This window comes from Hemitrygon akajei, chromosome 17 (genome assembly GCF_048418815.1).
Source record: "Hemitrygon akajei chromosome 17, sHemAka1.3, whole genome shotgun sequence".
In the NCBI taxonomy this organism is placed as follows: domain Eukaryota; kingdom Metazoa; phylum Chordata; class Chondrichthyes; order Myliobatiformes; family Dasyatidae; genus Hemitrygon; species Hemitrygon akajei.
The window spans coordinates 18,330,902-18,357,402 of record NC_133140.1 but is presented as its reverse complement, the minus strand read 5'-3'; the positions used below and the strand labels follow the sequence as shown (position 1 = coordinate 18,357,402).

At 44.1% G+C, this 26,501-nt stretch overlaps 1 protein-coding gene across 5 annotated transcripts in view; it reads left to right on the top strand.

Moving 5' to 3' along the window:
* The window catches only part of kifc3 (kinesin family member C3), a 76,650-nt gene that overhangs the window by 1,553 nt on the left and 48,596 nt on the right, over positions 1-26,501 (top strand). For 4 of the 5 annotated variants that reach the window (XR_012101872.1, XM_073069731.1, XM_073069730.1 and 1 more), the window contains exon 2: positions 21,656-21,965. The exons of the other annotated variant lie outside the window; for it this stretch is intronic. The gene's annotated coding sequence lies outside the window, so the exon portion shown is untranslated. The remainder of the gene's footprint in view (positions 1-21,655; positions 21,966-26,501) is intronic. 5 annotated transcript variants of the gene reach the window in all.

Here is a 26,501-nt window from a genome sequence, read left to right as displayed (position 1 = left end):
AGACTGCATTGTGGGAAGAGAAAGCATCGAGGTTTCAGGTTGGAGACACTTTGTCTTTGAGGGACCTTCTCTTCTACCAGCAAAAAGTGCAATTTGTGGAACCAGGGGCTTAGAGCGATGTTGGCTAATTTCTGTCCAGTGTTGCCTTTGCCTGTCATAGCCAATGTGAAAGGGAAGTGAATCCTATTCCTAGTCATAGAAGTACAGCACAGGAAAAAGGCCCTTCAGCCCATTTAGACTATGCCGAAACCATAGTCTTGCTGCATGGAATCGGGCCACTGAGTCTACATTGTCTTCAGCTACCCATTTATACCAATCCTCATTCTCATCATCTCCTCCCCACATTCCAGTAGCTGCACGCTAGGGGCAACTCACAGTGGCAAATTCACATACTCATTCACATATATTGGAGGAAGTGACAACCAGGAGGAAATCGACATGGTCACAGGGAGAACGTGCACACTCCACACAGACGTCACAGGAGTTCAGGATTGAAGCAAGGTTTCTGGCTCTGTAAACACTGGGACGACTAGCTGTGCCACAGAGTACACTCAGATGAAGCCAATGCCCCTGTACAGAGGATGGGTTCAACCTAATGTTGCAGTGGCCACTGCTCCTCTGGAGTGCCTGCTCATTCCGCCCAAGCTGTTCACAGCTCTTCTCCTCTGAGCCCAGGTGCTGACATTGTGGCTCTCTTTGCATGTGTGTGCTTGGCTCAAAGAGACAATGGTGGGTGGCAGGCAACGTTTCATCTGCTCAGCATGCTCTTGTGACTCGTCCTCCGCAATGCCTGCACACGGAGTTCTCTGATGGCTTTCTGACCCCCTTCACACTGCCCCAAACCTAGCTACCGGCAGAACACACCGTGAACCCGGTGTTTTTTAAAACGTTTTATTATTTAGAGAGACACTGAGGAACAGCCCTTCAACCTGTGCTCCCAGTAATCAGAATCTGTTTTATTATCACTGGCATGTGACATCAAATTTGTTAATTTAGCAGCAGCAGTTCAATGCAATACATAATCTAGCAGAGAGAAAAAATAAATAAAGCAATAATAAATAAGTAAATCAATTATGTATACTGAATAGATCTAAAAGACTGCAAAAACAGAAATACTGTATATTTTTTTAAAAATGAGGTAGATTCAATGTCCATTTAGGAATCGGATAGCAGAAGGGAAGAAGCAGTTCCTGAATTGCTGAGTGTGTGCCCTCAGGCTTCTGTATCTCCTACCTGATGGTAGCAGTGAGAAAAAGGATTGCCCTGGGTGTTGGACGTCCTTAATAATGGACGCTGCCTTTCTGAGACACCGCTCCCTAAAGATGTCTTGGGTACTTTGTAGGCTAGTACCCAAGATGGAGCTGACTAGATTCCCCCCCCCCCCCCCCCCCATACCAGACAGTGATGCATCCTGTCAGAATGCTCTCCACGGTACAACTGTAGAAGTTTGAGTGTTGACATGCCTAATCTTTTCAAACTCCTAATAAAGTATTGCCGCTGTTTTGCCTTAGAAACATAGAAAACCTACAGCACAATACATGTTGTGCCGAACATGTCCCTACCTTAGAAATTACTAGACTTACCTATAACCCTCTATTTTACTAAGCTCCATGTACCTATCTAAAAGCCTCTGAAAAGACCCTATTGTATCCACCTCCACCATGAAGTCGGCAGCCCATTCCATGCACTCACCACTCTCTGAGTAAAAAACTTACCCCTGACATCTCCTCTGTACCTACTCCCCAGCACCTTAAATCTGCATCCTCTTGTAGCAACCATTTCAGCCTTCTTTATAACTACATCAATTTGTTGGGACCAGGTTAGATCCTTAGAGATCTTGACACTGAGGAACATGAAGCTGTTCATTCTCTCTACTTCTGATCCCTCTATAAGGATTGGTGTGTGTTCCTTTGTCTTACCCTTCCTGAAGTCCACAATCAGCTCTTCCGACATACTGATGTTGAGTGCCAGATTGTCGCTGCAGCACCATTCCCCTAGTTGGCATATCTCACGCCTGTACGCCCTCTCGTCACCACCTGAGATTCTACCAACAATGCTTGTATCGTCAGCAAATTTATAGTAACCCACTGATTTAACCATGTTCTAATCATGGGACAATTAACCTACCAACTGGTACATCTTTGGACTGTGGGAGGAAACCCACACGTTCATGGGGAGAATATACAAACTTGTGCAATGGCATTCACACTTAGTAAAGGGGGATAATCTTTGTAATTGTGGGAAATTAAGCCTCTATTATAATCAGCATTCTGTGGTCCTGAGTTGTTGACGTTTGTGAAATCTGATATCCTCCTGATTCATCTGTGCAGATGAAGAGCTACAATGGAGTTTATGTGATTAAGTGTGTTTACTGAGTCATGTTGGTAATGGTACACGCTGGACAACTTGCACTGTGGGAGCTACGAAAAACATGTGCCCTCGAAAGCCTGTGCATAAAAGAGTGTCTCCTCTGTGTAGGAGGCCCAGTTATTGGCCGCATGTGCACTTGCCACATTCTCACCATCGATCAGATAATCCTGGGCAGCAAAATACTTCCGCCCTGTCCAAGAACTTGCTGCTCCACACAACACTTTGTTTATTTGAAAACCTCTGACCTTTTTGTTCCCTTTTGTCTATTCCAAAAAGCCGGAGAGTTGTAGAGCTCTACAGCACAGAAACAGGCTCTTCAGCCCATCTAGTATGTACTGATTCTGCAAAGTCCCATTGTCCTTCACCAGGACCATAGTCCTCCATACCACTCCCATCCATTTACTAATTCAAACTTCCCTTGAGTGCTGAATCGAACACGCATTCTGCTGTTCCACACTCTCACCACCCTCTGAGTGGAGAAGTTCCCCCTCATGTTCCCCTTAAATATTTCACCTTTATCTCTGTAAAAGAGTGATAATCGTATTTCCTTTCTGTATGCTGTGAGTGATCGTACTGGAGGAATGATCCGGGCATCACCTGGAAAAGCTGTGATGTCTGCAGCGCCACTGATGTGGCTACATGACTGGCAGAGTCTGTGATCAGCCCGGTCGGCAGCGGCCTCTGCCTGTCTGGAGAAAGCGGAGCAGTTGTTACGGACTGTCATTCTGCTGTTTGTAAGCTGGCTGAGGAGAAATGGGAACAGACATTTCTGCTATGTACCCAGGATCTCAGTTGACAGTCAGTCGCAACTTGCTGTGTGTACTGGCAATTGCAGGTTGCACAATGAAGCTTTATGGCTGTTGTAAATCACAGGAATTGTATGGTCTGGAATCCAAATGCTTAAACAGTAAGACTGTCTGATAACCTGGCCCTACATATTTACCTGTACTTCCTCCCCTCCCCACCTCCACCATAAATCCTGTGAACGTGAAGTGGCTGAGAAGCATCTGTTACAGAGTAAGGGTGCCCTGAACGTCAGCTGACACTGATCTTGTGTCAGATTATCTCTGTAAATGAGCTAATGATTATGACTGGTAGTCTTGGTGAATGCAGTGGGGGAGGGAGCACATGGTAATGAAGGCATGACTTCTGTGCCTACCTAGCTTCAATCCCTGAGTTTTGGGACGGACTATTGGAAGGTGACAGGATATTTACTGCCTTGTGCACTGTGCAGGTGAGGGAGCTATCTCTGCAGGTCTGATACAGGCACAGGGTCAGTTGAAGAGTCCACACTCACTGTAAGTGTTTGCATTTCCCTTGCTATGCTAATTCTGACAAGGTCCCTCTGACAGGACTTTCAGGTTTGCTTTCTGAAGTATCTGAGCATTCAGTTATTAGAAGAGAGTTGAAAGAGTTTGCCATTATCGTTTACTAGCTTGTAATCCATTCCCTCCTTCCACCTTCTTACTTGGCTTCTTCCCACTTCCCAATGAAGGGTCTCAGCCAAAACATAGAAAACCTACAGCACAATACAGGCCCTTTGGCCCACAAAGTTGTGCGGAACATGTGCCTACTTTGGAAATTACTAGACTTACCCATAGCCCTCTATTTTACTAAGCTCCATGTCCCTATCTAAAAGCCTCTTAAAAGACCCTATCGTATCCGTCTCCACCACCATTGCTGGCAGCCCATTCCACACACTCACCACTCTCTGAGTAAAAAACTTACCCCTGACATCTCCACTGTACCTACTCCCCAGCACCTTAAACCTGTGTCCTCTTGTGGCAACCATTTCAGCCCTGGGAAAAAGCCTCTGACTATCCACACGATCAATACCTCTCATCATCTTATACACCTCTATCAGGTCACCTCTCATCCTCCATCCACACGATCAATACCTCTCATCATCTTGTACACCTCTAGCAGGTCATCTCTCATCCTCCATCACTCCAAGGAGAAAAGGCCAAGTTCACTCAGCCTATTCTCATAAGGCTTGCTCCCCAATCCAGGCAACATCCTTGTAAATCTCCTCTGCACCCTTTCTATGGCTTCCACATCCTTCCTGTAGTGAGGCGACCAGAACTGACACAGTACTCCAAGTGGGGTCTGACCAGGGTCCTATATAGCTGCAACATTACCTCTCGGCTCCTAAATTCATTTCCACGATTGATGAAGGCCAATACACCATTTGCCTTCTTAACCACAGAGTCAACCTGCGCAGCTGCTTTGAGTGTCCTATGGACTTGGACCCCAAGATCCCTCTGATCCTCCACACTGCCAAGAGTCTTACCATTAATACTATATTCTGCCATGATATTTGACATGCCAAGATGAACCACTTCACACTTATCTAGGTTGAACTCCATCTGCCACTTCTCAGCCCAGTTTTGCATCCTATCAATGTCCTGCTGTAACCTCTGACAGCCCTCCACACTATCCACAACACCTCCAACTTTTGTGTCATCGGCAAACTTACTAACCATCGCTCCACTTCCTCATCCAGGTCATTTATAATTAAACGTGGACTGTTTACTCCATGGATGCTGCCTGACCTACTGAGTTCCTCCAGTGTTCAGTGTATGTTGAGAGTTTGTTTTTACTAGTTGCAATTCAAGTGGTGGGCTGAAATGTCTCCCTTTATTGCAGGTGCATTTGGTGCTGAGTGTGGATAGGTTAGATTGTCAAGGGTGGAGATTAGAAACTCGACTGGCTGAGGGTGAAATGGGGCCTGGGTACTCAGGAATGGCTTGAGCAATTGGTGCTGTGTGAGACTGGTGCTCAAGGTACTGAGATATAGGATTGCCTTGGGAGCTTTTGAAAGTCACAGCTGGGAATTGTTGATAGCACAACATGCTGCAGTGCATTTAGGAGGAGCATAGTCTACAAGTTCTTTCTTTATCAGTCAGTTATCCTTCGATTCACCTTGGAGCTGTTTATCAAGGTCGTAACGTTGGACATTTTCACCAAGCTTGAATGGACTGCTCACTCCAGCTCCCCAGCAGATCATGAGGGAAGTATCTGTTTCCTTTCTACCACTTCCTTTGTGGCTGGTTAGTGTGTGGGCATAGAACACACTCGCCCTACTATCTCCACCCAAGCCTGGCAGAGATTTAATAGAAATGCATAGTGTGGAACCAGGCTATAAGGCCACGCTCGTCCCCATCGACCAGTGGGTGCCTTTCTGTGTTAACCCAATTGTCCAGCACTTTGTGCATAACATCTTATGCATTTATGAGATGTCTCATTTAATCTGAAGTTTCAAGAAAAGCACTTGTTCTTGAACCAAGAGGTTTGATCAGTGCTGATTAAAACTCTCTTATTAGATGAACCACTGCTCTCTCAGCTGCTCTCAAATTCTGCCTCTGGCCTCTATTCTGTGAGTGAGGTTCACAACTTAATTCCCAAATTGCCCTCAACACTGATAAATCCCCTTGCTAGAAAAAAGGTCTAGTGGTTTCCAAGCATATATGATGATTAAACTCATCCCAGACTTCCCAGGTACAGTTAGCGATTATAACTGATGTTTCAGTGACAAACTCTGCCATCTTCATCAGGAATGATGCCTGGGCATGTTTGGTCCAGTGGTGTTTATAAATCCAGGGTCAATCCCTCCTGATTGGTTAGTCCTCATCCAATCAGGTTTCTGCTTTCCCACCTTGTTTACAATCGACTTCCGGGTTCTACTTAGAGCAAGACCTTCGTCTTTGTTAAAATTCTTTTCCTCCAGTTTTAGTTCAATGGCTATATTTATTTATTTATCTCAGTTTTATATTCCCCATGCTAGGTTTTCAGAAGCAGAAAGAGAGCTGCTGCTTTCAGTTTGAAACAAAAAAAAGGTGCTAGAAATACGACTTTTAAAAATAACATGAGAGTGGAACTACTTAACAGGTCAGGCAACATTTGTTCAGGTTGGGAGCCTCTGACTTGTTGCGTCAGTTGATTGTGTTGTAATCAAGTTGGATTCCATGTAAAACCCAACCAGCTCACGTTGCCACTGTAGGTTGCTCAACCTCTTTGCCTCTCCGATCCTCTAGGGAGTTAACTTAAAAAAGACTTTTTTGCTAAGTTAATTGGTAATTCTGCCTTGGACTGTTTTACTAGTGCAAGACAGTATTGTCTGGACATCCAGTTGCATAACTCTTTTCATACTACACGATTGTAAAGTGAGTATTTTCCCCTTGGAGTGAACATCGGTGCAGGAGTAGACCATTTCATTCCTCAAGCTTGCTTTGCCACTGAGCAAGATCACAACAGATCTATTGCAGCCTGTTTTCATCACCTTCCCTCTAAACATATTGATCTGTTTGATGAAGTCAATGACTGAAACTCCAGGGTAGAAAATTCTAAAAGTTCATCACCATGTGAGTTAAGAAATATTTGGAGTGCTTCTTATTTCAAGTCTGATCCCATGAACCAGTGATGGAAACACCCATCCCACTTCCTCAATTAGCTAATCCTGTCTTGGAATTGACTTGAGAGGAGTTTACACCATCTTTGATGTGGAAGAATGAGAACTGATTTATCAAAACACATGAAGTTGTTTTAGGGTAGATGTGGAGTTGATGCTTCTCTTGTCTGGGGAGTGTAGAACAGCCTCAGAATAAGAGGTCAGTCATTCAGGACTGAAGTCAATAGACCTTTGAAACTAAGAGAATCATGGAATGTAGAATGAGGGAGAGGAGTGATGTTGAATTGCAAGATCAGGCATGTTTTTGTTGAATGGAGGAGCAGATGAAAGGAGCCAAATGGCCAACTACTTCCGAGATCTCTGGCCCCATTCTGCAAACTGCAGTGACAGGACACCATGAGACTTGGATGCCTCCTTTCCCACCACTGCCCCCCTCTCCCAACTCTCCATACCCCCTCTACAGCGTTAAATGTCCTGACCTTCTCCGCCAGCACCAACCCAGACCAAAGACTGACACATTTTTAATTAAGTATGCAGGCTTGAACACCCCCTGAAGATTGTGTTTGGAAGGATGGCAGGCCCCATCACTATGCCTATCATTTATGTGCGGAGCTTGTTTCATTGTCCATCTCTCCACTGGATCTGTATTCTCCAGTGAGGTTTGGACACACAACAGGCTCAAGCTGATTAAGCCTGCATTGGTGAAGTAAAGGGATCATGTTACAAGAACTTAAAGATTGGTTTGTGAGCGGGAGTGCTATTGTCACCACCTCAAGTGCTGAACTGGTTCCTTTGAGATGTTCTGACTTGCAGATATTTGCAGTAGTTAATGCATTCACCTGGCAGGCTGCAGTTTTAATCCCATGGCAAGCATACAAACAAACCCCACAGCAACAATGGTAGTGAGCGGCTCTTGATTGATGTTTTCATTGTAATTCACCCAAGATGCATGAGGCTTTCTGATGAAGGGTCTCAGCACGTAATGTTGATTCTATTCCTTTCCGTAGACGCTGTAGCATCAAAGCGCATTCATTGTCAAAGTATGAATACTTTATACAACCTCGAGATTCATCTCCTTACAGACAGGCACAAAACAAAAAAAACCCAACAGAACCCATTAAAAACAAATAAAGACTGTCAAACACCCAGTGGGCAGAGAGAGAGAAATGCAAATTGCGCAAACAACAAAAGCAAGCTGAGAGTATTCAGAACTGAAGCTCATAAAGCCAGATGATCCAGAAATCCACCAGTTGCAGGCCATGGCCTCAGTCCAGCACAGAGATGAGCAAACCCATTGGAGCAGTGAGTCGAATCAGATCGTCCCTCACGTCTGACCCTGGCACCCTGACAATTTCAATCTGGACCAGCGCTTAAATTGTCCAAACCTCGGGTCATTCCTCGCTCTCTGCCACTTTGATGCATCCTTGGGCTCCGCTGCCTCAATTCAGCTGGTACCTGACCTTTGCAATTCAGTTTAGCTCTTAAATCAATCTTTCCTCGACCGCTTTGCCTTGGCTCCACCATATCGAATTGTCTTCAAGACAGCTGTAGCAACCCAGCCGTGTGTGCTGCTCTGGATTTCCAGCATCTGCAGAATCGCTTGTGTTTTTGAGAATTTCCCTTCCGGTTTTAAATTCTGGACTTGAAACTGTGAAGCTAACCGATTCTCTTCTTTCTTCATCTGTGTCACTCAATCCTTTTTTTCGAGATTAACTGGGATTAAGATTTGCCACTCTTTCCCCCAGTGTCTTGGGTTGAAACCTTGTATCGGGACTGAGAGTGGAGAGGTGAGGTGGCCAGCATATTGTTGCCCTGGACATCATCCAAGTCATGCCCTCTTCTCATTGCTACCCCATCAGGGAGGAGGTAGAGCCTGAAGACAACACACTCAACATCTTTTTCCCTCTGCCATCAGATTTCTGAATGGGTAATGAACCCATGTACACTAACTCACTATTTCTTATTTTTCTCTTTTTACACTGTTTAATATAATTTATAACCATTTTATCATTTATAGTTTTTTATTATATATTGCACTGTACTGCTGCTGCAAAATAATACATTTCACAACGTACGTCAGTGATAATAAACTGATTCTGGATTCAGCGTAGATAGGAGAAGGGGACTATGCAGACCATCTCACCTCCCCATCCTCAGTCCTGATGCAGGGCTCCGTGCCAAAATATCCACAGTTTCTTTTCCCGCCATGCATGCTGCTCAGTCCACTACTGAGTTCCTCTAGCAGATTGCTGATTGCCTCAGATTCCAGCATCTGCAGCCTCTTGTGTTTGCGTTTTACAATTACTTGGTTAATGTTTAAGCCTCCCTTTTCATGGCTCCTGGCCACACAGTTGTTATCTTTTCCTTCCAAGCAGTCATTGACCTTGAGATGTAAGCAATTTAGTCTTTATTTTCTTCAAAGAAAAGTTTATCTTTTGTTTTATCCTAGGGTGACCTCTGTCCTTCTGAGATTTGGCATACATTTCAGTGCAATTACTGGTAAACACTAAGCCCAGAAGGGAGAGTTATTTGGAAAGAGGAGCTTGTTTTTAGATTGCGAGAGAATTTGCGGTCATGTGAGCACTGCTGGATCATATTTGTAGAAATCTATGGCACAGAAGGAAGGCATATGGGCCGTTGTGCCTATGCTGACTAAAATGGAATTATTCAGCTGATCCCACAGCCTGGCCTTCTGCTCCATGATATTAGATGCTACACTTCAGATGCTTATTTCGTCACTGTGATGGGCATTTCCATTTCCATCATGCTTTCAGCAAGTCCTGGAACAGCCCCACTCCTTGGATGGGCACACAATGTTCCTCTAATCATTCTCCCAATTTCCTCAACTCTGACCACACACTTGTACCAATTATTGACCTCTCTGCTCAGGGTCACTTTCTCTTCACCCTGCTCCAGCCCCTCATAATTTATACAGGCAGATTAAATCTCTCCTCAGAACGTTATTCAAAAGAAAATAACCATGGGTGAGTCACTTCTCAGAGCTAATGTTCTCCAATACTGATGTCCCCCTCAATCTCTCAAGTGCCATTGCATCTTTCCGGTAATGAGATGAAGCCGGGTGTGTTAGGGGTTCGCCAGCCAAGTGCTTTCATTGTGGTGTGGTGCTCCATTTGTGTGATAGGGTGATGAGGTAAGCTGGACGATGGAGTGGGGCTTCCCCCGCTTCAGTGTACTTTGCTCTTGTTTCTGTGTTTTATTAGTAATCATGGAGATTCCGGATCTTTCCTGTGGAGGAAGGAGGCTACAGCTTCACCATCAGCTATTGAACTTGATCTCTGAAGACTATTGTAGATAATGTAAGAATGAAGCAGATTCTGATCCTGACTGAGCTCACAGCAACTTGGTCTGCAGTTTGATCAATGCATCAGTTATGGGTTTCTGCTGTTCCCATGAATTTTAGCCACTGCCTCATCAGGCACCCTGAGAGAGTGAGCAATTTCAAGTTCCTGGGTGTCAATATCTCTGAGCCCCAACATATTGATGCAGCTGTAAAGAAGGCAAGGCAGCGCCTAGTTGAGGAGATTTGTTTTGTCACATAAAACACTGAAGCTTCTACAGGTGTACCGTGGAGATCATCACTGTCTGGTATGGGAGTGGGGCTATTGCACAAGATCGAAGTAAGAAAATTAATCAGCTCCAGCAAGGGCACTAGCCTCCATAGTATCCAAGACATCTTCGTAGACTGGTGCTTCATGAAGGCAGCGTCCATCATGAAGGACCCCAGCCACCCAAGACAGGCCCCTTTCACATTGTTACCATCAGGCAGGAGGTACAGAAGCCTGATGGCACACACTCAGTGATTCAGGATCAGCTTCTTTCCCTCTGCCGGTGGATTTCTGAGCCCATGAACGCTGCCTCACTATTTTTTAAAAAAAATTTCTGTTTTTGCACTACTTATTTGAATTTAACTCCTTAAAATACATATATAATTACTGTAACTCAGTTTTTTATTCTATATTCTATTCAGATATTCTATATCTACTGCTACAAAGTTAACAAATTTCATGGCATGCACTGGTGATACTAAACCTGATACTGACCCCCAGCACTTGATTCTAAGCTGTCAGTTTACTTGGCTAAGATTCCAATCTGGATGAGCAGAAGTTTTCTCAAATACTGGGAAGACTGAAGTCAGTCTCTGAGCCACTGAATCACTACCCTCCCTAGCACAGTGAGTTTATTTATTCATTGAGATACAAGCCCTTCTGCCCTGCAGTCCCCCAATTTGACCCTAGCCTATCAAGGGGCAATTAACCTACCAGCCAGTACATCTTTGGACTGTGGAAGGGAACTGGAATGCCAGGAGGAAGCACTGGCATATTGGGGAGAATGTACCAACTGCTTACAGGCAGCAGTGAGTCTGGAGCACAAGGTTGAATGCATTTAGTCATAGAACAATACAGCACAAATACAGGGTCTTTGGCGAGTTAGATCCAAGCTGGCCATGGTGCCTTCCAACTGATCAGTTTCCTGCATTCAGTCATATCCCTCCATCTACAGATCCAAGTGTCTCCTAAATGATACTACTCTACCTGCCTCAACCACCTCCTCTGGCAGCTTGTTCCACATATTCTGTGTGAAAGCATTGCCCCTCCGGTCCTTTTTAAATCTTTCACCTCTCGCCTTCAACCTATACTCCCTAATTTTGGATTCCCCTAACCTATGGAAAAGGCTGTCACCAGCCGCCTTATGTGTGTCTCTTACAATTGTAAGCATTTCTGTAAGGCTCCCCACCCCCACATCATCCTCCTGCGTTCCAAGAAACAAAGACATGCTCCGACCAACACCTCCCTATAACTCAGGTCCTCTAGTCCCGGCAGCATCCTTGTCAAGTCAAGTTTATTGTCATTTCAGCTATAAACTGCTGGTACAGTACACAGTAAAAATGAAACAACGTTCTTCCAGGACCCTGGTGCTACATGAAGCAACACAAAACTACACTAGACTATGTAAAACAACATAAAAACTGCACTAGACTACAGACCTGCACAGGACTACATAAAGTGCACAAAACAGTGCAGGGCAGTATAATTAATAAATAAAGACAATAGGCACAGTAGAGGACAAATTACAATATAATAATAAATGATATAGATGTCAGTGTGGAGTATTGAGGAGTCTGATGGCTTGGGGGAAGAAACTGTTGCACAGTAATTCTTTTTCAAAACTTCTGGAACACTACTTCCTCTCCCCTGTTGGTCTCAAATCCATTATACCATTGTTAATAAGTTTGACTTGTTAATGTACTCTTAGTTGTCCTCCTTCATTCTACTCTCCGTAAACCTGTGAGTATCCAAATATCTCCAACCTGTACTGTTCCACTCATTGCTACCCCTACTTTGACAAGTTCCCTTCTGAATGATGGCTCTTTTAAAAGAAAGATTTTAGAAATATTTTCATTGTTGTGTCAGGTGTCATCACTGCTTGCCTTTTGCTGTTATTTTAAAGTTCCTGTACCTAGTGAAGTGGACACAGAGTGTATTTTGTTTTGAATATTCTGCACTTCTGGAGTTATGTTATCTCGATTGTCTGAGTTGAGAGTCTAGCTGGGTCTTGGGACACTAGCATGAGATCACCTCAGAGCTGTTTATCTCTCCATCTCTTTCATTTCCCAAGACCTTTCATAGATTTGTTAGGCTAGAAGGGTCTGTTCTGTGCTGTATCTCTTTAAATAAATTTAAAAAAAGTAAATCAAACAACCTTTGAGCATTGTGAACATGCTATGTCAGTGCCAGCTGCCCCCAGGACACCCTGTGTGTTGGTTGTGAAGGCAAATGACATATTTTACTGTATGCTTTGATGTACACATGATCAATAAACTTGTATCATGATTCTTGGAAGGTTTAATTGTTCGCTGTAATCTTTTTGATGACTTGATGCCCATTTTTGCTTGATAAGATTCTTGTGAAGTGGCTGGAGTATTTTGCCCTGGTTACAAAATGCTATGCATATTGCCACCAGTATCAAGTTCACAATGATAGATTTAAGTGTTTGGTTGCTTTATTTTGCTTTAGGCCATCCTTTCTCTTTCTACCCATCTGACTCTTACTCTGTGACCTCATGAATGTCCTTCAAGTTTTAAGGGGATGGTCACTGATAGCTGCTGGGGTACAAGGAAGGAGGGTTGAGGATGCCTTCTGCTGGAGTTGGCAGAGGAGAGCAGGGAGCTTTGCCACATTGTTTGGTGTGCTGTGTGTTCAGGCCTGGGGTGATTTGATATGACCACATAGGAAAGAGCTGATTTGGGATTTCCAACCAGTTTAATGCTTTGACCTGAGGCGTGTTGAGTTAAATTTACTTTGAACTTTGATCATTCCAGTTGTTGCCTACCTGGCCACCTACCCTGATCTTTGGTGTGTCCACTCTCTGATGTGGACTCTGACTTGTATCAAATCCCATTTGCCCCTTGTTTCTCTGTTTCCATCAGGACAGGCTTGGCAGTTCTCGATGTTAAGATCTTCAACTATTTCTGATGTTATTTTTTATCTCTTGCTGTACTCAGTGTAGTAAATGGCTGTTGTGTCTTCTTCGTGTTGGTTGTTGCAGTCCTGGAAAACCCAGAGTCTCCCAAGGAACTACATTTGTGTGAAGTTCATCAGATGTAGTTCCTTGAAGATCATGTTAGGGATCTGGAGCAGCAGCTGGATGTCCGTCGACTCGTATGGGACAGTCAGGAGATCATTGATCAGAGTTACAGGGGAGTAGTCACTTCTAAGTTGCAGGAGGCCATGTATCTAGATGACTGTCAGGAGAAGTGAAACTATGAGTTAGCAGTTAACACAGAGCACCCCTGTGACCATTCCCCTCAATAATAAGTATACCGCTTTGGATACTTTTGTGGGGGATGACCTCCCAGGGGAATGCCACAGAGACTGGGTTACTGGCACTGAGCATAGGTCCATAGTGCAGAAGGGAAAGGGGATAATGATAGGGGACTCGATAGTGAGGGGAATAGACAGGAGATTCTGTGGACATGAACGGGATACCAGAAAGGTATGTTACCTCCCAGGTGCCAGGGTCAGGGATGCCTCGTATCACGTCCACAGCATTTTGGAGAGGGAGGGAGAGTAGTCTTAGAACCATAGAACACTACAGCACAGTACAGGCCCTTCAGCCCTCCATGTTGTGCCGACCCATATAATCCTTAAAAAAAGTACTAAACCCACACTACCCCATAACCCTCCTTTTTTCTTTCATCCATGTGCCTGTCCAAGAGGCTCTTAAATACCCTAATGTTTTAGCCTCCACCACCATCCCTGGCAAGTCATTCCAGGCACTCACAACCCTCTGTGTGAAAAAAAAACTTACCCCTGATGTCTCCCCTAAACTTCCCTCCCTTAATTTTGTACATATGCCCTCTGGTGTTTGCTGTTGGTGCCCTGGGAAACAGGTACTGACTATCCACCCTATCTATGCCTCTCATAATCTTGTTGACCTCTATCAAGTCCCCTCTCAGTCTTCTACGCTCCAAAGAGAAAAGTCCCAGCTCTGCTAACCTTGCTTTATATGACTTGTTCTCCAAACCAGGCAACATCCTGGTAAATCTCCTCTGCACCCTCTCCATAGCTTCCACATCCTTCCTATAATGAGGTGACCAGAACTGAACACAATACTCTAAGTGCGGTCTCACCAGAGATTTGTAGAGTTGCAACATGATCTCTCTACTCTTGAACTCAATCCCCCTGTCAATGAAGCCTAGCATCCCATAGGTCTTCTTAACTACCCTATCAACCTGCGCAGTGACGTTGAGGGATGTATGGATTTGAACCCCAAGACCATAACCCATAACCCTGCATTTTTCATCCACACTCTTAAGTAACTGACCATTAATCCTGTACTCAGTCTTCTGGTTTGTCCTTTCAAAATGCATCACCTCACACTTGTCCGGATTGAGCTCCATCTGCCATTTTTCTGCCCAACTCTGCAGCCTGTCTATATCCTCTTGTAACCTTCGACAACCTACAGCTCCATCCACAACTCCTCCAATCTTCGTGTCATCCGCAAACTTACTCACCCATCCTTCCGCCTCTACATCCAGGTCATTTATAAAAATCACAAATAGCAGGGGTCCCAGGACAGATCCCTGCGGCACTGCACTAGTCACCGACCTCCAGGCAGAATACTTTCCTTCCACAACTACTCTCTGCTTTCTTCCTTTAAGCCAATTTTTTATCCAAACAGCCAAGGTTCCACTTATCTCATGCCTCATGACTTTCTGGATGAGTCTCTCATGAGGGACCTTGTCAAATGCTTTGCTAAAGTTTGTGTAGACCACATCCACTGTCCTACCCTCATCAATTTCTTTTGTTAACTCTTCAAAAAACTCAATCAAGCTCGTGAGGCACGATCTTCCCTTCACAAAGCCATGTTGACTATCCTTGAGTAGGCTGTACTTCTCCAAATGCTCGTAGATCCTATCCTTAAGAATTCTTTCCAGTAGTTGCATACCACCAACGTAAGACTCACCGGTCTATAGTTTCCAGGTTTCTCCCTATTGCCTTTTTTAAACAAGGGAACTACATTTGCCATTCTCCAGTCCTCCGGCACTTCCCCTGCAGCCAAAGAGGATTCAAAGATCATAGTTAATGCTCCTGCGATCTCTTCTCTCAATTCCCACAACAACCTGGGGTGTATCATATCTGGCCCTGGGGATTTATCAATCTTAATATTTTTAAGAAGATCCAGCACTACTACTTCCCTAATCTCCACATTGTCCAGCACACAGGCCCACTCTACTTCCACCTCATCCTGATCAAGATCCTTTTAATTTGTGAATACTGAAGCAAAGTATTCATTAAGGACCTCTCCAACCTCCTCCGCTTCCAAGCACATGTTGCCCTCTATATCCTTTAGCGTATATCTTTACATACGCATAGAATGCCTTAGGGTTCTCCTTAATCCTATATGCCAAGGCCTTCTCATGCCCCCTACGAGCTTTCCTAAGTCCTTTCTTTAGCTCCTTCCTGGCTACCCTATATTTCTCATAAGCCCCTCCTACTTCCTGCTTCTTATATCTAACATATGCTTCCTTTTCCCTCTTGACGAGTTGCCTCATGTGTTTCATCAGCCACGATTCCCTTTTCCTACCATTTTTTCCTTGCCTCAGTGGGACAAACCTATCCTGAACCCAGCTCAAGTGGTCCCTAAACTTCTCCCACATTACTTCTGTGCTTTCCCCTTTGAACATCTGTTTCCAATTTACTCTCGCTAGTTCCTGCCTCATCCCTTCAAAGTTAGCCCTTCCCCAGTTAAGCACTTTACCATTTCGTCTGATTTTATCCCTTTCCATAGCTATGCTGAAGCTAAGGGAGTTGTGGTCACTCTCACCAAAATGCTGCCCCACCAAGAGGTCTGTCACCTGACCAGGTTTACTACCCAGAACTAGATCCAGTATAGCCTCTCCTCTCGTCGGCCGGTCCACATACTGTGTCAGGAATCCTTCTTGAACACACCTGACAAATTCAGCTCCATCTTTCCCCCTTGCACTCAGGAGGTGCCAGTCAATATGAGGGAAGTTGAAATCATCCATAACTATTACCCTGTATTTCCTGCAGCATTCTGAAATCTGCCTGCTTATCTACTCCTCAGTGTCCTATAAACTACTCCCAGCACAGTGATTGATCCCTTCCTATTTCTGAGTTCCACGCAGACTGACTCCGTGGACACTCCTTCTGCAGTGTCCTCCCTTTCTATAGCTGTGATACTATCCCTGGCCAGCAATGCCACTCCCCCCACCCCTTTTCTACCTCCCATCCTATTCCTTTTAAAACACCTGAAACCCGGGACCTGCATCATCCAATCCTCCAACCAAGTTTCAGTAATGGCCACAACATCGTAGTTCCATGTACTAATCCATGCTCTGAGTTCATCCTCCTTGTTCCTAATACTGCTAGCGCTGAAATAGACACATTTCAACCCCTTTAACTGGCTACAATTATGTTCTGTCCCCTGCCTGTCCTTCCTCATCAACTCAGCATCATGCCCTTGTCCTTCTACCTTAATCTCTGCACTCCCATTCTGATTCCCACCCCCCTGCCAAACTAGTTTAAACCCTCCCCAACAGCTCTATCAAACCTGCCTGCCAGGATATTGGTCCCCCTGGGATTCAAGTGCAACCCATCCTTTTTTTCACAGATCACACCTGCCCCAAAAAGAGGTCCCAATGATCCAGAAATCTGAATCCCTGCCCCCTGCTCCAATCCCTCAGCCACGCATTTATCCTCCACCTCATTCTTATCCTATATTCACTGTTGCATGGCACAGGCAGTAATCCCGAGATTTCTACCTTTGAGGTCCTGCTTTTCAACTTCCTTGTACCACGACCTCTGGCTGTTCTCCCTCCCACCGCAGGATATCTTGGACGCGATCAGAAACATCCCGGACCCCGGCACCTGGGAGGCAAACTACCATCCGAGTTTCTTTCTTGCGTCCACAGAATTGCCTGTCTGAACCCCTGACTATAGAGTCCCCTATCACTATTACCTTCCACTTCCTTTCCCTACCCTTCTGAGCCACAGGGCTAGACTCTGTGCATGGCCACTGTCGCTTCCCCCAGATATGCTGTCCCCTCCAACAGTACTCAAACAGGAGTACTTATTGTCAAGGGGTATAGCCACAGTGGTACTCTCTAGCACCTGACTCTTCCCTTTCCCTCTCCTGACTGATAGATAGATAGATACTTTATTCATCCCCATGGGGAAATTCAACATTTTTTCCAATGTCCCATTCACTTATTGTAGCAAAACTAATTACATACAATACTTAACTCAGTAAAAATATGATATGCAGCTAAAATCACCCTCTCAAAAAGCATTAATAATAGCTTTTAAAAAGTTCTTAAGTAGTTTACTTAAATACATTGAGTCCTAACCCTGGCACTTTAACATATCTTACTCCTGGCGGTTGAATTGTAAAGCCGAATGGCATTGGGGAGTATTGATCTCTTCGTCCTGTCTGAGGAGCATTGCATCGATAGCAACCTGTCGCTGAAACTGCTTCTCTGTCTCTGGATGGTGCTATGTAGAGGATGTTCAGGGTTTTCCATAATTGACCGTAGCCTACTCAGCACCCTTCGCTCTGCTACCGATGTTATACTCTCCAGTACTTTGCCCACGACAGAGCCCGCCTTCCTTACCAGCTTATTAAGACGTGAGGTGTCCCTCTTCTTAATGCTGCCTCCCCAATACGCCACCACAAAGAAGAGGGCGCTCTCCACAACTGACCTATAGAACATCTTCAGCATCTCACTACAAACATTGAATGACGCCAACCTTCTAAGGAAGTACAGTCGACTCTGTGCCTTCCTGCACAAGGCATCTATGTTGGCAGTCCAGTCTAGCTTCTCGTCTAACTGTGACCCATTTCTCTATCCCCCTTGGCCCCGGAGTGACCACCTGTCTGTAACTCCTCTCTTATCACCTCCTCACTCTCCTTGACGAGACGAAGGTCATCGAGCTGCATCTCCAGTTCCCTAACATGGTCCCTTAGGAGTTGCATCTCGATGCACCGGGTGCAGATGTGGCCGTCCGGGACGCCGGGAGACTCCAGGACCAGACATCTGACACCGACCACAGAAAACTGGCCTTACACACATATCACATCCTTTTGCAATCAACAACTGCCTCACCTCGTCCCGTTATCGCTGAAGCCTGTTGAGCCAAAGCCCTTTCACCCTGTTGCCTCTCACTCCGTTGCCCGCTCCCAATGCTGCCCACTGGATATGGCTGCCTTCTTTTTAAACTGTTCGCGCTCAACTGGCTGACGTCATGCGTCTGCGCAGTCTGGCCTCTCTCTTCCCCCGAAAACTCAAAATGTCTTCCTGCTGGAAATCCTTAGGTGCTCTCCCGCTGCCTTCTTGTTTGAATAAAAAAAAATGTCTTGGTATGTATTGGTACCAGTGACATGGTAAGGAAAAGCAAAGAGGTCCTGAAAAGCGAATTTAAAGAGCTAGGCAGAAAGGGATGCAGAATCAAAAAGGGTAGCAAATACAGTACTCAAAGTGTTATATCTCAAGTGTTATATAAGGAATAAGGTGGATGATCTTGTTGCACTATTACAAATTGTCAGGTATGATGTGGCCGTCTCTGACTCATAGCTGAAGGCTAGTTATAGCTGGGAGCTGAATGTCTGAGGTTACACATTGTATCAGAGAGATCGGAAGCTCGGCAGAAGGGGTGGTGTAACTCTGCTGGTAAAGAATAGCATCAAATCAGTAGAAAGATGTGACATAGGATTGGAAGATTAGAATCCTTGTGGGTTGAGTTAAGAAGCTGCAAGGGTAAAAGGACCCTGATGGCAGTTACATACAGGGCTCCCAACAATGGATGTGAGGTGAACCACAGTTTATAACAGGAAGTAGTAAAGGCATATCAAAAAGGCAATGTTATGATAGTCATGGGAGATTTCAACATGCAGGTTGATAGGGAAAATCAGTTTGCTAATGGATCTCAAGAGAATGAGTTTCTTGAATGCCTAAGAGATAGCTTTCTAGAACAGTTTGTCAATAAACATTCTTAGGGATCAGCTATATTGGATTGGGTGTTATGTTAGGAGCCAGAGGTGATTAGGGAGCTAATGGTAAAAGAACCCTTAAGAGACAGTGATCACGATATGATTTGAGCTCAACTTGAAATTTAATAGGAAGAAAGTAAAGTCTGATGTAGCAGTATTTCAGTGGAGTAAAGGAAATTACAGTGGTATGAGAAAGAAGTTGTCCAAAGTAAATTGGAAGGAGATGCTGGCAGGGATGACAGCAGAGTAACAATGGTGTGTGATTATGGGAAAAGTGAAGAAGGTGCAAGATAGATGTATTCCAAAGACAAAGAAATACTCGAATGGCAAAATAGTACAATTGTGGCTGACAAGGGAAGTCGAAGCTATTGTAAAAGCAAAAAAGAGGGCATACAACAAAGCAAAAAATAGTGGTAAGGTAGAGGATTGGGAAGCTTTTAAAAACCTGCAGAGAGCAACCAAAATAATCATTAGGAGGGAAAAGATGAATATGAAAGCAAGCTAGAAAACAATATCAAAGTGGATCCTTTTCAAGTTTTAAAAAAAAGAAGAGAATTGAGAGTAGATATAGGACCACTAGAAAATGAGGCAGAAGAAATAATAACGGGACAAGGTGATAGCAGATGAATTGAATGAGTATTTTGCATCAGTCTTCACTGGAAATTACTAACAATGTGCCAGATGTTGAAGCATGTGAGGGAAGAGAAGTGAGTGCAGTTACTATTACAAGGGAGAAGGTGCTCAAAAAGCTGAAAGACCTAAAAGACAAGTCACCCGGACCAGATGAACTGCACCCTAGGGTTCTGAAAGAGGTAGCATTAGAGATGGTGGAGGCATTAGTAATGATCTTTCAAAAATCATTGGACTCTGGCATGATGCCAGTGGACTGGAAAATTGCAAATGTCACTCCACTCTTTAAAAAAAAAGAGGGCAGCAAAAAGGAAATTATAGACCAGTTAGCCTGACCTCAGAAGATGTTGGAGTCAATTGTTATGGTGACACAGGACAAAATAGAACAAAGTCAGCATGGTTTCCTTAAGAGAAAATCTTGCCTGACAAACCTGTTGGAATTCTTTGAGGAGATTACAAGTAGGATAGATAAAAGGGATGCAGTGGATGTTATATATTTGGACTTTCAGAAGACCTTTGACAAGGTGCCACATATGAGGCTACATACCAAGTTAAGTGCCCATGGTATTACAGGGAAGTTACTGGCAAGGTTAGAGCTTTTGTTGATTGGTAGGAGACAGTGAGTGGAAATAAAAGGATCCTTTTCTGGTTTGATGCCAGTGACTAGTGGTGCTCCACAGGGTCAGTGTTGGGACCTCTTCCTTTTATGCTGTACTTCAATTATTTAGATGATGGAATAGATAGCTTTGTTGTCGGGTTTGCAGATGATATGAAGGTAGGTGGAGGGGCAGGTAGTGTTGAGGAAACGGGTAGGCTGCAGAAGGACTTAGATTGCAAAAAAGTGGCAAGTGAAATACAATGTTGGAAAATGCATGGTCATGCACTTTGGTAGAAGAAATAAATGTGCAGTCTATTTTCTAAATGAGAAGAAAATCCAAAAATCTGAGATGCAAAGGACTTGGGAGTCCTTGTGCAGAAAACTCTAAAGGTTAATGTTCACGTAGAGTGGTGGTGAGGGAGGCAAATGTAATGTTAGCATTCATTTCAAGAGGTCTAGAATACCAGAACAGTGATGTGAGCCTGAGGCACTGGTGAGGCCTCACCTTCAGTATTGTGAACACTTTCGAAGAAAAGATGTGCTGGCATTGTGAGAGTTCAGAGGAGGTTCACAAAGATGATCCCAGGAATGAAAAGGTTACCATACAAGGGATGTTAGATAGATCTGGGTCTGTATTTGCTGGAATTTAGAAGGATGGGGAGGGGGGAGGAAATCACATTGAAACCTGTTGAATGTTAAAAAGCCTAGACAGAGTAGATGTTTCCCATAGTTGGGGGAGTCTAGGACAAGAGGGCACAGTCTCAGGATAGAGGAGCGTCCATTTAAAACAGAGACGTGGAAAAATTTCTTTAGCCAAAGGGTGGTGAGTTTGTGGAATTCGTTTCTGCAGGCAGCTGTAGAGGCCAGGTCGTTTGGTGCATTTAAGTCAGAGCTTGATAGGTTCTTGATAAGACATGGCATCAAAGGTTACGGGGAGAAGGCTGGGAGTGAGGCTGATGGGGGAGAAGAGGATCCGCCATCGCCTAACTCTGCACCTATGTCTTATTTTCTTATGGTAAATGGTTGGGTTCAGAGGGATGTGAAGCCATGGAGAAGACGGCAGGGGAGCTGTGATGGCTGAGCCCATGACACAAACTCGACTTTCCTTTTGATTTTAGGGCACAAGCTCTGGATGTTGATCTGCCCTTGCCAGAGTGGGGATCAAAGCTCCACCCCATCACTTCAGGCATTGTGGATGCCAGGACACTCATTGGACCAGAAGTATTTGGAGGAGTGGAAGAAACTGGTGGAGCTGCATTTTTGAGATGGTTAACTGAACTGGGTGTGTCAAGTAGCTTTTACTTTAGGTGAGAAAAAGATTTGGTTCTTTCATCGATCAGAGCGTGGTGTGGAAAGTACTGCATTCGGAGACATTGGCAGATCCATTTCGATACATTGATGCTTAAATCAGAGCGGAGAGACTGAGAGGTAAAGTCTATGATTTCTGGCCTTCTTTGCGGGTCGGGTACTGTAAGTTTATTTTACATCCCTCCCCACCCAGCTGCTCTTTAGTAATCTCCCTCCTACCCCGGGTTTGGGAGTTTGTAATGAATTAAGCCAGAGATTAGAGCATGAAAAATACTCAGGGAAGGGAGCCACACTTAGCAGTTAAACTCCGATCTTGGTGCAGCTATCTCCCTACGTTATTCCCAGTGGTTTGCTGTCTTCAGGTAGTGGCAAAAGGTCATTGTTCTTTGCTCCTGGTTACTTCTGCAAATTGACCATGGTTTTTTGATTTGATTTGTTGGTTTATTATTGTCACTTGTGTTGAGATACAGTGAAAATTTGTCTTGCATGTTATTCATACAGGTCAATTCATTATATCTGCATTGAGGTAGTATAAGGTAAGACCAACAGAATACAGAATAAAGTGTTGCAGTTACAGAGAAAGTGCAGTACAGGTAGACAATAAGTTTCAAGGTAATGACAAGATAGATTGTTAGGTCAAAAGTCCATTTGTATCATATTTAAGAATGTGTCTCATAACAGAAGCTGTCCTTGAGCCTAGTGGTATATGCTTTTGAATCTTCTGCCCAATGGGAGAGGGAGAGAACAGACAATGTCAGAGGTGGGTGGGATCTTTGATTATGCTGCCTGATTTACTGAGGTGTAGACAAGGTTCATGGAGGAGAAGCTGGTCTCTATGATGTGCTGAGCTGTGTCCACAACTCTGCAATTGCCACACTAGGCTGTGATGCATCTAGTTTGGATGCTTTCATTTAAAAAAATGGTGAGCGTCAAAGCAGAGGTGACAAATTTCTTTAGTCTAAGGAAGTAGAGGCAATGGTGAGCTTTTCTGGACCAGGACAGACTATTAGTGATGTTCACTCCTGGGAACTTGATGATTTCAACCCTCTCAACCTCAACACTATTTGTGCAGACACTGACCCCTTCCTGAAGTCAAAGACCTGTTCTTTTGTTTGGTAGCATTGAGGGGAAGGTTGTTGTCATGGCACTACTTCACTCTCCTCTCTATCTCCTTCCTGTGTTCCAACTTATCATTGTCTAAGTTACAGCCCACTACGATGGTGTTATCTGCACACTTCTAGGGAGTTGGAGCTAAATCTTGACATGCAGTTGTGAGTCTATAGGGAGGAAATAAGGGGCTGAGGACACAGCCTTGAGGATAATTGTGACAGAGGTGTTGCTGCCTATCATTACTGATTATGATCTGTTGATCAGGAAGTCAAAAATCCAGTTGCAAGGGAGGTGTTGAGTCCCAAGTCTAGGAGTCTGGAAATGAGTTGAAAGGCAGAGCTGTAGTCAATAGGTATTAGTCTAACATGGGTGTGTTTACTGTCCAGATGCTCCAGAGGTAGGTGTTGGGCAAAGGAGTAGGGACTCCATAGACCAATTTCAGCAGAAGGGGAATATCAGTGGGTCGATATTCTCTGGGAGCCTGGAGCTGATGTGTGCCTTGACCAGCGTCTCGAAGCACCTCGTGATGGTGGATGTCAGAATCACCAGGTGGTAGTTGTTAAGCCACATTACCTTGTTTTTCTTCATTACAGGGATGATTGTCGCCCTTAAAGCAGGGAGAGGTTTTAAATAATCTTCAAATGCCCCCACCAGCTAATCTGTGTAGGATCAAAGGACACCATCCAGGCCAGATGCTTCCTTCTCCAGAAGGCTGAACTTATATCTACAATAGTGACCGTGGATTTAGGTGCTAATATTCTAATCCCCTTCTATTTGTGCTATTTTTTTCCTTCCTTTCCTTTCCCATCCCATATCCTGTCTTTGTCCTACCCTGAGCCCAGGTTTTGGTCAGCAAGTTGATTTAGATGGACGTCAGAATTTGTCTCATTTCACCGGTTTGAACCTAGTTTTTGAAAATTTCCTGTAGGAAGGAGGTGGTGTGGGATCGCTGATGTCTCAGACCAGTAATACTTGTACTCGTTTTAATATAAGTTATACCACCCATGACCTGATCTGACCATTTTAGCTCTCCGGTCATTAGGAGGTCAGAAGCAACAAGAAAGGTAGTTGTCTGGACTCTTAATTTTAAAACTGATGCAGCACTTTGAGGGAACAGTGCAGGCTGCAGGTCAGTGGTGCAGCAGCGTCAGAAGCAGGTTATTGCCCGGGGGAAGGTTGGACTTGAGTATAACCTGCCGTGATCACCAGTTTATCTATCCAGTTGTCATACTTGCATCACAGAGTGTTAAGTGGGACAATCAGATCAACTGGCTAAACAGTAAGGGATAGTCAGACCAGCGAATGAACGACAGCTTAGATTGGTCAATGCCGAATCACATTGGAGTTCAGCCATTAAATTATTTGATATTCCATACTTCCAGAAGATGTTTGAAATAACATAACCGGATTGTTAATAAAACTAAAGCCATGAGATTAAAAAATGAGCTTGGACATGAAATGGGCTCAGGAAGATTACAGACAGCAGTTGCTTTCCAAAGTGCAGGAGAGAAGCAGGGGTGTGCTCAGAATGTGGTATTGGATCACTGCATGTTAATGACCCAGATTTCAGCACTCTGACTCAAGGTTACAACTGATGCAGATCTCAATTACAGTGAAGGTTGTGGAGACTTCACAGAAAGATGTGTATGGTGTGATGGTGGAGTGGTGTGTAGGTGATGAAATTTAATGCAAAACAGCTTCACTTACTGATGGGAAGCATGAGAGATGCCCCTGTTTTAGAAGGTGCAGAGACAGCCACTGGGTGAATACGTCAACAAACCTTGCAAAGTGGTGGGATAGATTGAGAAGTCGCTGGGGTTGGAATGAGGTTGTTATCACTGACATACGCCCTGAAATATATTGTTTTGCAGTACAGTGCAATATATAAATACTAACAATTAAAATAAGTGTATATCAGAATCAGGTTTAATATCACTGACATGTGTTGTGAAATTTTTCAACCTAAGCAGCAACAGTACAAACCAATGCATGATGATATAGGAAAAACAATAATACAACAATAAATACAACAACAATAAAGTAAATCAATTGCAGTAAGCATATCTTGCATATTAAAGAGTTCAATTAAAAATAGTGCAAAAGCAGAAATAATGAAAGTGAGGTGGTGTTCATGGACCGTTGAGAAATCTGAAGGTGGAAGGGAAGATACTGTTCCTACAATGTTGTGTCATTTTGTATGTTTGTGTGTGTGTGTGCGTCTGTCTTCAGACTCCTGTACCGCCTCCCTGATGGTTGTAACGAGATGAGGGCGTATCCTGGGTGGTGAGGGTCTTTAATTATCGACACTGTCTTTTTGAGGCATCGCGTTTTGAGAATGCCATCAATGGTGGAGAGGCTAGTGCTTATGATGGAGCTGACTGAGTTTATAACCTATGAATGGATCATTGCATCCTTTCTTTATTAACAGAAGAATATTGTTTAAGGAAATTGTGCCCAATCTTTAATTCACTGATTGGACCTCAGCTAAAATGTTACCTAATTCTGTGTACTGCACCTGAAACCAGAACTTTGAGGTTTTACAGAGGGTTCAGCAAGTGCTTAATGGTACTGTATTAGTGAGAGGAATCTCGGCTGTCTCAAAGAATTGAAATATTCTCTATTTATGTTTGGATCAGAAATATTACCTGACTTGAGACTTCATGAAAGTGTTCAAGAGCATCAGTGGCTTTGGTAGGAAAAATCTGTGGCAGAAGGGTCAGGATAAATGAATTATAACTAGAGCAACACACACCCAGTGCTGGAGGAACTCAGCAGGTCAGGTAGCATCTATAGAAATGAATAAACAGTCAATGTTTCAGGCTGAGACCCTGCATCAGAACTGGTCCAAGCCTCGACTGACCTGCAGAGTTCCTCCAGCATTTTGAGCCTGTTGCAATATACAGAATCTGCAGAATCTTTTGTGTTGCTATCAGTAGAGTGATGATGATTTTTATTATTATGCAGCAAGTTTTGTGACTTAACAAAGAAAAATAATGGAGAGAGTAGGGGAATGTGACTAATTGAAATGTTCTTTCAGAGAGCCTCAGCTGTGGTTTACTGTCCTCTGGATTAGAATACAGTACCAGCACCTGCCAGGTTAGCTGGCTGCAGACAGGCAGTTTGTTATCTTATTAATTGAAGTGAGGGAACCAGATCATCATTAGTGAAATGCTGATGATCTCAGGTTGTTTGATGGAATGGGGAACAGGGGCTTGATCTGGGCTATTGAGAGTTGGTGTTAATCTCCTCTGGTCCCTCTGTGCTTTACAGACAGTGATGCTGTTCAGTCTCCTGCTGGTAGTGAGTATTTCTGACCTCTGGAATCCTGAAAAGTCTGTACCTCACTACCCGCTGGTAATTTCTAAATCAAGAAAGACTACAGGACAGAATCCCAGTGAAGCATTGAAGAGCGAGATGGCGGATTAACCTTGCAAATAGACCTGAATTAAATATACTGTTGTGTTTGGGTGCTCCAGGGTATAGGGATTGATAATAGACCAGAAGATCATGTTTACTTTGATACACGATGTATCTGGTGAAGGGAAA